The sequence below is a fragment of the Dermacentor andersoni genome, chromosome 6 (genome assembly GCF_023375885.2).
Source record: "Dermacentor andersoni chromosome 6, qqDerAnde1_hic_scaffold, whole genome shotgun sequence".
In the NCBI taxonomy this organism is placed as follows: Eukaryota; Metazoa; Arthropoda; class Arachnida; order Ixodida; family Ixodidae; genus Dermacentor; species Dermacentor andersoni.
This window is the reverse complement of record NC_092819.1, coordinates 99110037-99125672: the sequence shown is the minus strand read 5'-3', so window position 1 is coordinate 99125672 and position 15636 is coordinate 99110037.

Genomic DNA, 15636 nt, shown 5'->3' with positions numbered 1-15636 from the left:
TTTCGTTTTTTCCTCTTAAGTAGTTACTCATGGCAGGTTTCTTTTCCATTGCCGCCAACCACGAGATTATTTCAGCCTCTCTGACTTTCCGCTTGACCTTCTTTGTTGCTGTGTTGCCCATCCTACGGGTTGCATACTTGCTGGTAGGCTTCCTCGTTCTTTTACTCCACTATGAATCAATGTTTTTCCTGTACAGATACCTGAACACTCTCCTAGCCCATTTACTTTGTTCCATATTCCTCAGCCGTTCTTCATACTCAATTTTACTGCGAGCTTCCCTCACTTCAAAACTAGTCCAGACCATATCACCCTGCACAGATTCATTTGTAGTCTTCCCGTGAGCGACCAATGCGAGGCGACCCACTGACCTTTGGTTCCCGTGGAGTCCTGATTGTGCCCCTGATTTAAATCAAACAACCGCATTTCCAAAAGTAAGTCCTGGAACCATTGCACCTTTCCACATACCTCGGAGGACCTCGTACCTATTGTATCCCCATGGCGCTCTGTGCTTCATTATGGCTGCGTTTCTCTTCCCCTTTACTGTTATGGTTTCTTCCTGTGTTTCCATATATCTACTGCCTTCGTTTATCCATATACCAAGGTATTTATATTCTGTTACCCGAGGTATTTCTTGGCCCTGTATCTCCACCGTCTGTTCACTGTTTTCATTGAATACCATAACACCTGATTTTGTAACACTAAATTTCAAACCTAAATTGTTGCCTGCCTGTCCACAGATATTATTAGCCAGACGTTGCAAATCACTTTGCTTGTTAGCTGCAAGCTAACAAGCAAAGTGATTTGCAAATGCAAAAGTTATTTGCAAAAGCAAATGGCTTATGGATATGCAACAACATGTAACTAAATAACTTTTTTTACTTATTTAATTGTGGCACACATTTCGATGTACCGACTATAACCAGTGAGATTACCAAACATGCCTGCCTTGAACGAACTCTGGCGGTTTCACCAGTTTCGCGATAGCGCCGTTAAACTTGGGGTATAAACACACTGTTGTTTCAAGTTGCATTTCAGCGATAAACATCTCGTAATTGGTTCTCAGAATTTGTTTCAAGCGAATGCACCTTACATACTCACCAGTTAGAATTCGTAAATTGCAATATGTTCGGCATATATTACGCAAAACATGAATTAGTGAAATGTTGGTAATTGAACATGCATACATACTACTGCAGAACAGATTTCAATTAATAAAGGTTCCCGCCAATATAAGCATAGCGATCTTAATAAGCGCATGCTAAATTTTTTTATTTACTCGCCCTAAAACCGAATACAGCGAGAAAGATATAGGAAAACCAACCTCTGTAGCTGATAGAGATAGACGAAGTCAACAAAAAATTTACGAGATTTATCTGAGCTTGGCCTCGTTAGCTACCTCCGAGCTTATCGGTGCTTCCAGTAGCATACCTGCTACTAAATAGGTCGTGTGTGGAAGTTTACATTTTATATAAATAAATCCCGATTTATTTCGAATCTTCTTGTCAGGCTGCTTTAGTAATATTAGCCCACGTTTAAGGACACGCACTATACGACGTGCATTTCCACCTTGTCTTTCCTGCCAGCTGAAAAAAAAAATCTTAATTTTCCGAATACGTACAATCTTATTTTTGTGCTAAAGACAAAACCAACCAGATTTACTAGAATTTTCTCCATCCATGTGATTTTACAAGGACCCGTGGTAGGCTATGACGTTGCACAGCTGAGCACAAGGTCGGGTGTTCCATCCGGGCCACGATCTCGCCACCATTCCGATGTGGGGTGGAACCAAATTACCATCATTTTACGCAATTTCGGAAGAAACCGAGGTGCTGGAAAATCAATGCGAAACATGCGCGGTGGAGTCCTTCATAAACCACTGTGCTGTTTCGGGCGGCTAAACATTCCATTTGAATTATTTATTTCCCAAAAAACTTCACAGGCTTTTAAATTTGTCATACCTCCATTTACGCACAGAGGCAGGGAAATTAACGAGATTGCAATATCCCGTTGTCTATCCTGCTCTGGGGGAGGGGTTAAAGTGATGTTAAAAGATGAGCAGAAAGAGGCAGTACAAGAACTTCAGGAAGAGTACGAATACATGGCACGTTTACGCATTTAGGCGTGGTCTATTGAGTACAGTATATAGAGTGTCAAACAATCACCGTTGTAATTATTTTTCTTCTGCCTGTGTCCATGTAAAACTGCATTCCTAACTGTGTTTCTCGCTGTGTAAATGCTAATGCGCTTACGTATGTGGTAGTGTGTAGTTTAAGAGCTTTCCGTAAACGCCAAATAACGAAAAATTTGCAGAGACTGCAAGTTAGGCGATGCAGTGCTCGTACATTCAGCCCAAAGCATTGCTGGTTGATACGCTCGTCAGGGCCTCCACCTTTGCAGCGTAAAAGCTGGCAGGATTAATAAAAGAGAACAGGTTGAGCTGCTAGTACACCGCTACACTTCCTCGACGAAGTTGTAGCATTAGGAAGCACCTTCTAACTTATGCACATAAGTCACACGACCCAGTCCCCCCCCCGCTCCTTACGCTAGATATTGTTCTGACAGGCTGCATCGTAAAACTGGCCTGAAAGCACTGCGATTTATTCATGTGTTGAATTCATTGGCGCAAAATAAATTGGCATATGCAGCAGCACCCAAATAGTCTAAAATTTTGTATCATGGGGCGCTTTTCTTTCTTCTTTTTCTTCTTTTTATTATGCTAGCTAGAGTGCCCAGATTCTGCATTGGGTTGAGCATCATTGCTCTCAAATCAGTGTTCTCACTGGCGCCGACTACTCTGTATACTGTACGCTCAGTGGTTTGTTGTAAGCACAACTGTTTCATATATGCATATACAAGCAGTGCGCCATGTCAAAGCCCACCGATAAATCATTTCCTCCCACACCTACACGCATGTCATGGTTGTAAACTTCTTTTAATTACTTTCAACGTGTTAATCAGAAACAGGATGCACGCTGCGTAGATACCGCTTATCGCGTGGAGCAAAGTCAGCCTGCTCTACCAATATCGGTTGGCATGGTTTCAATAGGACATCTTTACTTGTACTACTGCCCCAGATACTTTTCTCCCGGTTTTAGAACGCACAACGCAACGCAATTGCCACTGAGAGCCCTAGATTTCCAGAAAGCTAAGGGAATCAGAAACCTTTACAACTGCACAATGAAAATAGGCAACAAGGAAATGAAAGCATGGCAATAAGATAGGGGTTATCCCGCACTGAGAATTTTGCACATTAAAAAATAGCACAATTTGATTTCTGAACCGAAGTAGGTTGCCAAAGACACTGCAACCGCTGTGGACCATACGAACAGTGAAAGTATTTACAAAGATGATTTTAAGTATTGTCATTAAAATAGGTATTACCCATGGACAAAGCGTGGCTTTCGAGATCATGGATCAGTAAGAACGAAAATATTTAGAGACGTCCAAATGCCACACAACGCTACCACTGACCACGTCGTCTGATCTTTCAGACGCCAAAGAGCTCTCGCAGTACATCACGCGCACCTGAGAGCTAATTAGCGTTCGTAGAGGACGCACTTGATCGAGTACTAAAACGGATGAAAGAACCATATGAAGCTATTCAATTTCAAATGTCAGAAAGAGCCAAATATATTGCTTCGCTTCACGAATGTAAGTATGGACTAGAAGGCGTATTTTTGTTGTAGCGGTAATATTTAGTCAGATAGCGTTTGTACTTTCACCGCTTGATCTCATAGAGAACAAGGCCAGCTACCAGCACATCTGCGGGGGTGATGCCGACAGGATTGCGTACAAGGCGACTACATGCCTGTAAATATTTTATTCTCGCCACCACCTAATTCTGTGCTGTATTCACCTGTCGTTGGCGCCCATTCTACTACACTTATTAATGACAGTTTAGGTTATGTACGTGTTGCATGACATGTGAAACCGCACCTTCTAATAAATCTAACATCAGCTATTCGAATTTGCTGTATAATTAGCATCGTCCTCTTAGGGTCTCGTAACGTCACACGACCAGTTTTCTCTACTGTCCAGGGTTACGTTACCTTCCGTTCCTTCTCAAAGAGGAGGAGGAGGAAGAGGAGGAGGAAGAGATGGAGGCTCGCTAGCTGCAGGTGGACCTATCGTTGCGAAGGATGCAGGCAATCGCTCTGCCCGAGTCCGACTTATCACTTTAGGCACAATGAGAGGGCCATCACAACGCGCACAAAGAGGGCTATCGGTGAGAATCAACTTGAACCAGCGCGCACCATCTATCTTACCTTGCCTTGCTGGCCCGACCGCTCGATTAACCGTTAACAACCGCTCTCTATATCAAATAACAATTTGAGAAGGAGCCGAAATACCTTCCTCCTATACATTCCATGTCCGCACGGACACAATATGTCACGTGCACTTGTGCGCCGTTGCATTTTATGCTCGAGTCCGTCTGTTTCATAGTTCACATTCTGTATGAGATTCAAGACATTCTACCAAGTCAGTGTAACGAAAAGCCTGATAGAGCGCACACAACGAGAACGCACTAACTCTCGTCTTCTTGCACCGCCTCTCTGGAGTTATGCGGATGGTATAGGGAGCAGATTTTTACCCAAACGTAGTTGGTGCTATGTAGGTGCTATCCTCCAAGTGTGAGCCACATAGATTAGTAAGAATGCAATACACTAGGTGTTTAGCTCTATTTTATTATTATTATTATTATTATTATTATTATTATTATTATTATTATTATTATTATTATTATTATTATTATTATTATTACTATAGCAGGGAGTTGCTGTTGATCAGTTTAAAATGCGTTCCCTGGGCGCTCCAGCATTTCTCTTCCCGTTTTCCCTCTTGTCAAGAGATTTCTCCATCGTGACCCCAATTACCTATTACCACGTTTAGGCGATAAACGTATTCTCTTACCCTGATGAAAGAGGCTCACAGAAAACAAGACAAGGAGAGAAGAGCGAGAGGGGACATAAAGGAAATTGGGCGCTAACGCAAAATTATTCGACACGGCAAGGCTTCACAGTTGGAGTTGACAAGCGTGTGGTTCTCAAGGGTCCAATTCACCAATTCACTTCTGGCAACTTGGGCAGAGCTCAGCGGTGCTTCCTAGTCTCCTTCTATCTCTTCAGAGTGATTTACCTACCCCGAATCAAGATCTGAAATCCAATTACGCTGCTTGACCTAACCTCTGATATAACCAGCCGTTCTAAGAACATTGGACGTGCGTGTTTGCTCGGAACGTGGACGTTTACGTCTCTGTGATCTTTTTTGGGGGAAAACGTAGCATGTCGGGTTAAAATAAAAAATAACAAGCAGTATTGGGGTAATATGATTAGGCCTAGTTAGCTTTCTGTTCCTATTGGCAGGCCTTCTAACCGTCCTTCTTTACTTATTTTTTTTTTATCACACGGACAGCAAAAAGTCCTTGTGTAAGGCATGAGCTGCTTTACCGAGTTAATTGGATGTGCTTGTCAAGCACTTTGCATTCTATTTATTGCGCCTGACGGAGTCATTCATCCCTCTTTTTTGCGAATAATTGTGGATGGCTGCTCTTGGGCAGTCTTTTCTACGTTAAACATACATTTTCAAGGCTTACTTTTTTTACTGTAAGTATCTCAAGTGGGTACTTAAAGAGGAAAATAACGTTCATTCTGGTTCCTTAATGAGATGGTTCACCGTTGGAAAGGAAATCGACGATGCACACCGTGCATTAAAACTGTAGCTGCTTTTTAAACCCACTTATTTTGTTCTGGTCTTTCACAGTTCGGCTTTTCTTGTCTCTTGCGCTCCTTAAATAGCGCCAGCTAAATCAGATTTAAATTGTTCCTGTGAGGGAAGTGCTGTACTCCTTAATGTCTCCTGCCAAATGGGCCTTTCTAACGCCGCTACACCTTGTAATAGGATGTTCAATGTGAGCATACAGACGCTAAAAAACTAAATATATCTTCTCAGAGTGAACTAAAAAAAGTATTTTTTTTTTCTTACGACCAAATTTATCCCATATATGCTGGGCATTTCGTCGCTCTATAATATGCCCCCTTGAAGTGCATAGAAAACGCTCGGCGTGGAAAAATGCTACAAGTGGGAAATCTGGGCTCCTATCTACGAGGACGTTTGTATACACTCGAGCGTTGTGATGGACATGCGTTTGGCGTGAGGTGGCCTGACATGCAAGGAATGCAGGAATGGTCACGAAAAAGGACACTTCGCGGGGAAAGACGAGAATAATAAGGGCATGGTGTTGATGTGAACTGGGCAAGTGAACCGGGCGAAATTAGTGCGGCGCAATATGACCGGCCGGCTTTGCAAAGGGTGCAAACGACGGTAAAAGATATTCACGAACAAGGACCGACGAGTTGTCGCGGTCTGTCGTTGAGTTAAACCTCTCCTAAGTTTACGGTGTTAACACGCGCTTTTCATTACACTTAAATTTACGCATTTGTCCAGCAAAGACTCGGCCATCCCGTCCTGATACATCGTTGATGACTCGTTTGCTTTCATATTAACACGTTTTCTTTTACATTAACGACACCACGAGGGGTTACCACTTAAATTGTAGGCGTGCAGGAAAAAACAATAAAACACTCAGGGTGGCATCAGCAGGTAATCAGTCGAACTCGCAGAAAAAGATGATGGCCAGGTGATGCGGGCGATATTGTGAGGAAGGCCGTTCCATTGTTTGGCTGCACGAAAAAATAAAGATGCTTAAAAAATAACAGCTCTTGCAGGAGGCGCCCAGTGCGGCGAGATATATATGTGGGTAGCATGATGTGAAGAATGTCATTAAGTGATGAATAGAAAAGCTTGCCGAATAAACAAGGTGTGGCTATGCGTCGGCGGAAAATAACGTTTTCGAGCTAACACTGACTTCGGGTGAATTAAATGAATGAATTAATCTGTCGGCACGATCTTGTACCTCTCCATGCTCACCTACGAGGCATGCTTGACGTGGAGACGATATACCTCACGCATACTTTAGTTTCGAATGGACAGGTGATTTAGAGGCTAGTACTTTAGCAAGTTTGGGCACGTAGCGAAGGTGACGTTTCAGTAAGCCGACAACTCTCTTAGCCGATGATATGACGGTGTTAACAATGCGCATGCCATGACAGATCACTAGAAAAAGTTGCTCTTAAGTGTTTAAACGATGTAAAAGTGCTTAAACGACTGCTCGTATATTAGCCGACCGTATATTAGTCGACCGGTCGCACCATTCCTACACATGGTTTAGATCATGCTGCAGTTTTACTACGTCGGAGCTTTAGAAACTGATCGGCAAATTACACAATCGTGAACGAACATTCGGATTTAGCAAGGTAAGTGTTGAGGCAAGTAGTTAATGTATATTAGAAGTACGAGAGGGCCAAGCACAGGACCTTGGGGTACACCAGACCTTACAGAAACAGAGTCAGAGGCTTGGTTATTAATAATAACATGTTGAGATCACCTGAACAAGAATTCTTCAATTCGAACCAGAAGGTGGCAGCCCAAGCTTAACTTGGTTAGTTTTAATAGTCATCGTTGATGTGGTACTATGTCAAACGCTTTTCCTTAATTCAAGAAAATGGCATCTGTTTGCATGCTAGCGTCAACTTTAACATGCAAGTTAGCAAAGAAAATGCACGAGACGCCCTTTCGGAATCCATGCTGGGATGCATGAAAAAAAAAATATTTGGCTGAGAAATGCCATGATATGAGAATAAATGACATGCTCAATGGTTTGGCAAGGGTCACTTGTTAATTAAATTGCGCGGTTTTTAAGTGGGGAATTCTTTTCACCAGATTTGTAAACAAGAACGGACCTCGCCACTTTCCGATCATTTGGCATGTTACCTACACAGAATAAATTCGAGAAGAAAACGCAAAGATAAGCAGTGAAGGTATCCAGGGTGTTTTCTAACAGCTTGGAATTTATTTCATCGATGCCTGTCAATCAAGAAATCATAATACTATCTAACGAAGTTAAAATTCCAATGGAACGTTCCAAAGCAACGCAGGTACGTGTAACGAAACACACGGCCAGTGGAAGGCTCCGGTATGATTTCGGCAACCTAAGGTATTGCCACCAAGGATTTCCTCTGCCTTCAGCAAGCTTCTGTGGCCTTAGTATTCCACGGTACCGCTGCCGTACTTCTGTTTGGTTTGATCAAAACACTTGTTACTGAGGCAAGACTGTTGACAAGGCGATTCTGACATCATTCGCGAGCGTCGATAACCACTCGCGGCGATGCCTTAAAGACAGCACACACCGACCGTCTGAGCGAGGCTGCTCGCTTCGCTTGCACGTTTGCCCTTCGCAACGACTGCGTCGAGTAAACCAATTGTATTTAATTACGGGCGACCTAAGTGTACAGTGTTAATTGTTTTGGCAAAAATAAGCGCTCTTTGACGAGCTCGTGTTGGATCGCCAGCGCCGTCGGCCGCAGCGTCCGCCTAGCTATGCCTACCGGCCCTATCGCTGGTTGCTGGCGGAGCCGTCAGTGGACAACGCGCCGTCGTGAAGTGTTCCGTCACTCGCAGGAGCATAATTTTATTGACAGTGTTCGCGTAAAGCGAAACAGTGTTGTGCAGAGGTGTTTGCATTGCGTTTCTCGACGTGGACATGAAGTCGAGCTGGGGGGCTGTATCTGGGCGGAGCTTACGCGCCGCTCGACCTTTCCGATGCACGCACCGTGTTCCCCGAATTGTCGTATGCCGCATGCCGGAGCATGCGGCGCCACACGTCGGATCAGACGCCGAATCGTCCCGTGTGTCTCCTGCTTTAGGCAACGCAACGGGATGAAGCAGAACTCATCTGCAAACGCAGCACGATGACCGAGGTGTCGCTGCTTTCAGATAGGCGAGAACACTCTGGTCGGCCATCGTCGATGTCGCCTCGCAAACGACTACACTGGCCTGAAGTGTTTGCGAAAGCAGGAATCTCATCTACACGTAGAGGGCGTAGCAAACCGTTGTTCGTGGAGCTCGGAGTTGTTAGAGGCGTGGCCCAAACAGGAGCCACATCTGCTAGTCTTCCTCTCGAGAATGACAGCGCGTTCTCATCGACCAGTGATACACTCGATGCTGCACATATGAAAACTGGACGAAGGTAAATGATCGACAGTGAGGCCGGGCAACCTGCGAGTGATCGTCACCTGGATTTGTATTCGTTGGAGCAGTTCAAGAACAGAGCTCGCCCCGTCATCGATGACGGAAATGTTGCAAGAAAACTCGACAGGATGACGTTAAACAATTCTTATGAAATAATTTATCACTCCATTCTGTTTCTTTATTTTTCCTTTTCAGCCCTCATAGCGGCGTACATGCCTTTGCCTGTCCATAACATTAACAGAATGTACGGTCCACTGTAATGGTTCGCATCCCTGCGAACGGTGACAGAGAGATAAAGGCGCTAAGTTGTCCTTCGTGAAAAATAAGATCATGAGTAAAGAAACAAGAAAAAAAACTAACTCGCCATTTTCGCCCTGCAACCGTGGATGACCAGAGAAGCTGCTGCCAAACCACCCCTGCAACTGCTGAGGGTGTTATGCAATGCTTTATTGATGGTTCGGATGCTTTTTTCGAGCTTCATCATTATTGAAACGTGTGCTGTTCTGTGTGTTGTATGCGTAATTTGGAAGAATATATGCACTGTTCACTTCACTTCACTGAGTACTTATAGCATCTGCCTTACAGGGGTAAGATAAATTACACTTATTGTTTGCTAACGGCAGCGCTGGGCAGACTCTTTGCAATTGTATCTTGATACAAGACATTCTAGCAACAAGTATTTGCGATAGAGATAGAAGATACTACCGCAATTATTGCATTCGTTACGATACTTTCCATTTGTATATTAAGATACTTTGATAGATTCGCAAATTTCTTATTATAGATATATGTTATGCAGCAGTAAATGTGTGAAAGCAACTAGACGCAATGAAACCCCTTTCTTGCATTCTTCAGACTTCATAACAAAGCACCCGCAAGAGAAACTTCGATAAGGACAATATAGCGGAATCAGAATTTGCGCGAAAGACGCCGCCCGCACTGGCGTACGCAGAATAGTACAGTGTCTACGAGTAAGTGTCATGGCACCAACGCATCTAAAGAAACGATAGGTTGGCTGCACGCAGAAGTTCGCACGCTTGTTTTTGTCGAAAAGGCGCGAGCAGTCGCACGTGACTCTGCTGTGCAAATAAGGGCGCGCACACCTCATCGCTTACCCTGGCTGGTGGGCTCCGGCGGAAAGATAAAAGAATGTCACTGCCTTCAGTTTCATTCAGGTGGTTTAGGAGCAGCAGTATTAGCTTGAGAAGCGGAGTTCAGCCACCGTTTATAGTTTCGCATGGTGGTGCTGCTTTAGCAGTATCTTCTGTCTTAAGATACACGATAAATTCTTTCATGTATTGGAAATACAGATACTGATACAGGTATTGCCAGCCGTGTCATGATACAAATACAAGATACCCAAAGAGTGCCTTGATGTTATTCGAAGATGCACGTATGTTCAATACTGCGCATTACTGTCTTACGGGGTTATGAACCATTGCATTTTCGTTTGCGTACGGGCGTATGAAGGATTGCTGATGATGATGGATGCTTGTTTTCAGCTTGTTCTTTATTCAAACGTACGCTGTTCTGTACGTTATGTGCGTGATTCGAATGAATGCATACACTTCTCGCTTCACTTTGCTGAGCGCTCGAAGCTTCTGCATCACGAAGGGGGGTGAGCCATTGCATTTGTTGCTTGTTTAGGTGGGTATGAGCCATTGCCGATGACGATAATGTTTGTTCACGGACGGACACGAAGAATGCCGACCACGGAGACGCTAACATGTTCGCTGAAAGAAACAGAACTGTAATATAAATATTTTCAGCGATTGTCGCTACATTGCAACGATTTCAAATTGTGACAGAAAGCGTTTTCTTAAACATGACGCGTTTACGCATTCCGCATACCATGCGCAGACCCCGGATGCCCTTATGCCATTAGTTTGGCCTGATTCGTCAGCTGATGAACAAGCCTTGCTGAAAGAATTGTTTTGCAAGAAACAAAGCTCAGTGTAAGCTATAAGCACGGCCGCACGCGCTCGCAGACGTGTATTAAGATGTGAGCGTACACGTTCAAAATGCTGACATCCGCAAAACCACACTTATGGACGCAAACATCTTCCACAATATATAGCACTGTAATTCATGAGCACACGGCTTCTTGAGCTAGATGAAATATTTAAGAAAGCTTTATTTCTTGTTGCAAACGTTGCACCTTTTCTTGCGAAATTTCTACGCGGTGATGGCAATGCGCCTTTTTTCTCGACGCGATGGCGCATTCTCCCTGCTCTAGCGGATTATTCGCGCAGCGCATTGTGTCGGGGGAACGCCCCCCCCCCCCCCCCCCCACCCCACCCCCACCCGAAAAACAAACAAAAGCCAGCGCGTAGACGCGCGGTGCAGCAAATGCTCGTTCCATGTACCGCGTCGGAACTCCAGTGGTACCTAGTTGGAAAACTGTGCGTAGCGTAAAACTGCAACTCCACTTTTAAAGATAAAGCGGCCATGGCTTCATTTGCACTGCACCGTGAACAGTACGCAGTTGCCGCCTTGCAATAATGGATAGCAAATTTATCGATAAACCACCGCGTTACACTTTGGCGACATTTGGAAAACATCGCCTAGCCGTTTAAGTCTTCTTCCAGCATCGACCCACCCTTGCTGGTGGTGGCAGTGCGTGCCCGATTTCACGTACTCGTTTAAGGCGTGGTAAAACTGGGTCGATACGAGACCGACAAGACGCTGACCAAAACGATATTCAGCAGTGCCTCGCTGAGAATATTTCATTATAATAGGTCGACAACGATGCAGCCAATGGGCGCCAGTAGTCGTAGCGCGAAGGGCTTTCTTGTCGACGGCACCAACAAAATCAGCGGGTCGACCATAATCGCTCGACCGAACCCCACGCGATAAGCCGTCGAACCAACAACGCGAAAGCCACAACGCTTTCGAAGGTATATATAATTAATGGCGCTCAAAATGAGCCGGAACAAGATTTGGAAGCTGAAATGCACAAGCTTCAGTCCTCTGACACCATGCACATTAAGTTTGAGCCAATGTTGATCATATTTAGCGATGTTTCGGTTGGTCCCGCAGGCCCGTCGAGTTCGGGCCCCCGCTAACTGAACTTAAAAACTAGCAATTAAGACCAAGGAAATCGCTCTTATTGTGGCCTTATATCGTTTTGGCCATATAGCGTTGTGGCCCTATAGCGATTGGATATAAACTACTGTTCGCTTCGCATGGCGCAAACACAATAACCGGCAAACGGTGACACAGCGCTGTGCCAACATCTGTACGTCACCTTTCCCGAAGTCTGTTGGTCGCATTCGCTTCGTAGATCGGTGGTTCTGTAGGTGTTGTTGGCACATTTCTTCATTAGAGAGGAGCACTGTTTACATCTGCGTCAAACGAGAAACAAAATACAGTGCGTTCGGTACAGTGACATAAACAACCGCCTCGCTCAGTTTTACCAATGATGTCAGCAATGGTACCCGCATTATCACGAGGGAACTACATGGCCTAAATGTGAGCGCTTACGCCGGGTATGGTTTTCTGTAATAATACTTTATCGCACGTGTAAACTGTAAGTATGATGAAGTTAAAGAAAAGCGAGAATCAGTAATAACAGTCCGTAATATGTGTGTCTGGTTCACAGTTCGCGTTGTTTAAGTGGCTCGGCCATTCATAATGCTTGCTCTTAGGGTGAAAGAATGCAGCCTATATGGGCTGATATGTATGTTTTCTTGCATTTTGGCATTATTTCATATATGTGATGCGCCGTATCCACAATACCCGAAGCTAACAACGATCTGTGGCTGTAGATGTACATGTGCGGTCACGTGCAACATGACCTGCAACACCGGTGCCCATGGTCGAAGGGGCTCCAAGACTGCACGGCTGTGCAGACACAGGGCAAGTTCGAGACGTAAACACAGCTTCCAATCAGTGGTATTTATTAAACCGCTATTTCGCATGTCAGAGCCACCGCGCAGCCCTGGAGCCCTTTCGACCACGAACGAGGGTGTTGAAAGTCATATTACACGCGACGGTACATGTCAATAAATGCACCGATTTGGCAAATCCGACGTGGAACGCTGCACTCAACGACTTCTTGAATATGCAATATGTCCAATGAATGTGTAAAAGGACATAAAAAGCGAGGTACAAGAGCAAGCATCAGCGACAACATAATCCAAGGCAGTCGGGTGGTCAGATGCAACTAAGCGTGTCTTTGTCGGCACCACTGTTAGCACGACAGCGAACTGTGGACTGCTCACCTTGAGTGCTACAAAACTTCCAGGAACGACTTGCTGGCCCGGTGAAGCTATTATTAATTAATCGTGATTCACGAAACGCATAACCGACGCACACTCAGCGTGGGCGCAGGTACACAAATTAACCGGTGAAAGCCCCGGATTCTTCCGAAACGTTTCCAGTGGCGCGCCGCCGAGGGCAGCACAGGAACATGAAAAAGGCGGACTCTAAGGAAGTCGGTGGCGCGTGTAGGCAGCAGCGCCAACACATCAGCGTACATTAAGGTGATCCCCTGGCCAATAAAACCTCCCCTTGAGTAATTTCTCTCGCATATTTCGTGACACAAGACTTGAGCGTTGTCTGGACTTTCGACAAAACGCCTTTTCCCGCACGCTTCTCGACTGAAGCTTTCTTCTTCATCCACTTCACTGGCGACAGTATTTTCTTCGTTCCTTTTACGCTTTCATACTCTTCAACTCATAACAAACTTTTACAAAGCGAAAGCAGTGCTAATGTATATCACCCCCCTCCCCCCTCCTTCCTGGCGGTGATAAAATTTAATTTTCTCTGCGACTCTGACTCTGTTCAAGCAGGCTATCATGCAATTTTGCGTTTCGTTATTATTATATTTACCCGTTGTGTACATTTCTCCCTAAACACAATTAAGAGGCTCTCGAACTTAATATTACCCTGTGTGTGTTAGTATCGTGCTAGTGCGGCCATCTAGGCGTACTAGCGCTGTGAAAGGCGGCCTATTAAATTTTGGTTCATGCTGTTTGCTTCGGTGGGTCTTTCGGCGCCGCTTCCCAAATTTCGCATTTCTTCTAGGTACGCCCACTAACATGCGAAGTAGAATGTCACGTTAGCAGACATGAACGCGCCAACACGAAGGCCGAACAAGTAAACTCCATCGGAACAAGAGCATAATTTGTCAAAGTGCTCTTTTAAAGACTTCTTTAACTATAGCTCATATCCCGGAGTCATTAGATAGAGGTGTGATGTTGCTGGCGAGGTTGAGGGTAGGGGACGGGGAGAGTTCGTTCATTCATATCGGCCGCTCCCGTTTCATATGGCTTTCGTTCTGTTCGGTGCTTTTTTTTTTCTGTATCTGTTCCGACATTGTTATTGTCTAGAACACGGCATAGCACTGTACAACCTATCATATCGTTACGATGAAAAACGAAGGAGGACACGCAAACTAAATGTTTAGATAATAAGATATGTGGGTTAAGCAGTCATTGCAACCCCACTACGGCATTCACCCGGGGGCGTAGCTCAGTGGCACTGCTATAAGGAAGAACAGAAAAACATACTCGAGGGCTTAGATTTATATGCTCCCGATAATCAACGACAGGTGCTCGAAAATAACATAGAACCCTCCGCTATAGAGCATACCTCGCAGCCCAAATACTGTTCTGCGAGTTCAAGTGTTGCTTTGCAAGTGCAAATTATGTAAGGAACGGGCAGACCTGCCACGCATTCTACGGGCTTGCCTTCAGGCGACCCGCCAAGGCTGCATAATACCTGATGATGAGCAGTGGGAGATCGTTCTGTTTAGCTCAACCCCGCAAAACTAACTCTGGGCCATCCAGCTGACCGAGCACGCCGCAAGGGCCCAAGAGCCACCAGCCGCCGTTTAGGCTTGAGCTTCCTTCCCTAAACTGCTATACACTAAATAAAGTTATTTCGCTCTAGCTGCTCTCCTGGGCAGCCCCTTGGCGCAAGGTTCTCACAAAGTTCAGCTCATGTGTTCGCAAGTAAATGGTCTGAAATACAAGCTATAGTTACCTAAAATACGCATTGTTTGTACCTGAGTGAAGTCAATGATAAGCTCTAAAGGAACATAGCTATTGCTTAAGAAAAGAAGAAGAAAAAAAACGTTTAGTTCCTAGCCGCTCTTTTTCTTGCCGGTCTCTCTTTCTAAATATTCACGTCAATTTTCGTCATTACCAGTACCCTCCTAAGCGCTGCTCCTAAGCGCCCGTTCCTGAGTTGAGCATCGGCATGCCTCGACTTTGTACCTCGACGTTACTGAGCGAACGAGCACAGTGGAATATGAAAGAGCAAACGTGGAGCACAGCGCGGAATGAATAGGGCGAGAGCAAAGAGAGTGCGAGGAGGAAAGTGGAGGAGAAGGAAAAGGGTGCAGCGGAAGCGTGTGAAGGAAAGCAGAGGAAGCCACTTGAACACCACTAGATGGTGCTGCTCGCACCTTATGTCGTCCGCGCATGCGAACGACATGAAGCATCACAAGAGCGCGGGCAGGCAAAAAAGAAACGCAGTTACCGCAGGATGAAATAGCCAGAAAATAAGAAATATACCCGGAGAAAAAAATCTATGCTTCCAATA